Consider the following 3,218-nt stretch of genomic DNA (forward strand, 5'->3'; position numbering starts at 1 on the left):
TTGGACTCTCTCTCTCTCTCTCTCTCTCTCTCTCTCTCTCTCTCTCTCTCTGCGCTGCACGCAGCCTTACCTGAGCTCTGCCTGCGCGCTGCCTTACCTGAGCCCTGCCTGCGCGCTGTCCCTGCTCACGCTGCCCCTGCCCCATCGCGTAACGTAATGTAAACTGCAGGCATTTCGTGCGCAACCCACAACCCCCCCCCCCCCCCCCCCCCCCCCCCGCCCCCTCGCAGGTGCAGGTTTTTCCGAAAAACAGAGTCTCATCCCCTTTTTTCAGCCCTGCAGAAAATTGAAAATAGAGAGCGCAAAATTCAGAATTTTACAGGGAATTTACAGGAAATTCAAAAACTGCAGAATTTACAGAAATTGCAAGATTGGCAGGTGCAGAAAGCGAATGTATGCCATGTAGGCTTAATGTGGGAGAACATGTATGCATAATGTGGTGCGTGTAGGTTGGTCTCCTACTACAGTCGTAGATTTTCTCTCGTTTTTTTGGCGGCGACCAAGCATGAGTAAACAGAATGATAAGCCCGATGCTTTAGAGGATGCAGTTCAAAAGTGCAAAGAAGACCGAAACCATCAACGAAATCAACCGCAACTTATTGGGGACAATAAAAATGCGCGACGACCACGTGTTGGCCCAAGAATGCAAGATAACTACACTGGGAGATGGCCCAAGACGAAGAGATTGCGTCACTCAAGAGGGAGCTAGCTGAGGCACGATCACGAAATACACTTGAAGAAGGAGAATTGCAACCTTCAGTAATAGAAAAGCTCAACACGATCAAAGAACAAATGCGAGCCATCAAAGAGGGGGAAGAGCAGCATAAAGAAATGACGACCTCATGGGTAGACGTTATTACAAAGACTCAAAAGAAGGCAGATGAGGCTGAGAAATGGATTGAGGTTGCTAAGAAAGGGAAAAGCAAGTAAACAACAACGTCCACACCCACCGCAATTAACCTGACGCTAGAAGAGGAGCAAAGAAAGTGTGTGCGTTCTCTACATGTGAGAATTTGCGGCCTTAAGGACAAAGATAATGTGGACGAAGAGGTAAAAGAACCAAGACGACAATCCCCCTTTTCTATTTTGGATGATGACATCTGGGAGTTCTCTAGAGATGGTGACATCATCATTTTAGGGGACTTCAATGCTAGGACTACCCATCATCAGACAATTTTTTATGATACTTAAGAGGGGATGCTGAGAGAGCTAGATGTTGCAGAGACGGGGCTATCCAGACTATCACAGGATGGGAACATATTGAGTATGGGCGACACTTGATAGACATGGGGACTGCACATGGATTGGTCATCTTGAATGGCCTACAGAGATTTCCCGATGCGGGGGGTTTTACATGCTTTCCACACAGACATGGAGCCAGCACAGTGGATTATGTCATGGCACACCCGAGTCTCATCCCTAGTATTCAGGATCTTACGGTTGGACCCAGAACTGTTGGTGTGGCAATGGATAATGCTCGTGTCGCTGACCATCTCTTTCCAGTTTAGTGTAGCACACAGGCCACAGGCAGTAGCCCCTACTCGCTACACCTTCACACGGGAGACGGACTGTGTATACATAGATGGGATCTATAGACGCCTGTGTACAGAAGAGCCAGGGCGACCTGTGGAGGCGCTTACTACTATACTTACACAGACATTACATGATGCAACAGTAGAGGCATACCCACACACCCAGCCTGAGCAGAGACGCCGTTCTGAGAGCATGTCCCAGAATAACTAGTATGATGAGGAATGCCACGAGACTAGAGCTAGACTTCAGAGGGAGGTGCTTTTGGGGGACATCACTCACAGACAATCACAGATTGCCTTCCGACGCCTAGTGCTGTGGAAGAAGAGGGCACTTTTGGCTCGCCTAGAGCAGGACCTATACCAACTATTCTTGAGTCAGGATTTACGTGAGGCATGGCGGCTCTTTCATGAGCACTCTCCCCCCCTTGCCATTACCTCTATAAAGGCTTGGGGCTAGTACGCATCATCTCTGTACACAGTTCCTGGACATCCGCCCTTTCCCGACCCCCTCAATCCATGCCCCCACACATGTGCTTTTTTCACCCCGGTGAGATGGTGAGGAATGCCATCGACAGGATGAGGATTGGGAGAGCATATGATCATGATGGCTTAATGGCTGAGCACTTCATGCATGTCAGAGATCTACTAGTAGAGCTTCTAGCGGTTATTTTTAACCGTGCCATGTGTGAGGGCTTGCTTGATACTTGGAGCCTATCTACTATTGTACCTATCTTCAAATCAAGAGACCCTATGGAGCCCGTGAATTATTGCACTATCATGATCGGACACACATTGACACGGTTGTACGCATCCATTCTTGAGTAGCAGCTGAGCAGATTGGTAGAGAGAGAGAGAGAGAGAGAGAGAGGATACACTCAGCCGGGCAGACAGGGTTTAGGAGAGGTTTTTCTACTCTTGACCATATCTTGACACTCAGAGCCATCATTGAGGAGGGCAATGTTGGGGGTAAAGGCCCCCTGTGGCCCCCCTCTTGTATAGTGTACACATACTTATACTCAAAACTCACTTATAAGTGAGTACACACATTTTATTAAGTGTTCGGGCACTTTGGCCGGACAACTTATAAGTGTACTTAATAAATCAAAGAACCCTCACAAAAAAACACAATCGTGGGTTTCTTACGTTTGAGCTTTCTCTCTCTCTCTCTCTCTCTCTCTCTCTCTTTCGATCTGCTGCGCATCCTTCTTCTTGCATTGTGTGCCCATCTCCTCCTGCTCTTGCACACTCCCTGCACTCAGCAAACTGGTATCAGAGCAAGGCTACGTGCCTTGGGCGAATCTCTCTCGCGTAGGAAGGAGTTTCTCTCTCCTGCGCAGATTTTCTCTCTCTAGAAACAGCAGTGCAACAACTTTCTCTCTCTTCTCCAAGTACGGTACGTCGACTACCATTGCTTACACGTTGAAAACATGGAATTACAGGTCCAAGACAGGTGTTTTTTGGCTGTTTTTGGCTAAAAATAGGCCATTTTCTGCATATTCAGGTGTATGAACAACAAAACACGTTTACAGGCTGTCACAGGGCACTTTGGGGAACCCAATTTCACGTTTGGAATTGGGGCTTTCTACCACTTTGCTGAAATTTGTCAAATTTCAGCAATTATTCGCGACAAAACTTGGGGCTTTTGCTAATTTCAACAAAAACTACCAAGTTTACTCCTTACAGGTG

Source organism: Adiantum capillus-veneris, chromosome 3 (genome assembly GCF_014529385.1).
Source record: "Adiantum capillus-veneris isolate H3 chromosome 3, ASM1452938v2, whole genome shotgun sequence".
Classification (NCBI taxonomy): Eukaryota; Viridiplantae; Streptophyta; class Polypodiopsida; order Polypodiales; family Pteridaceae; genus Adiantum; species Adiantum capillus-veneris.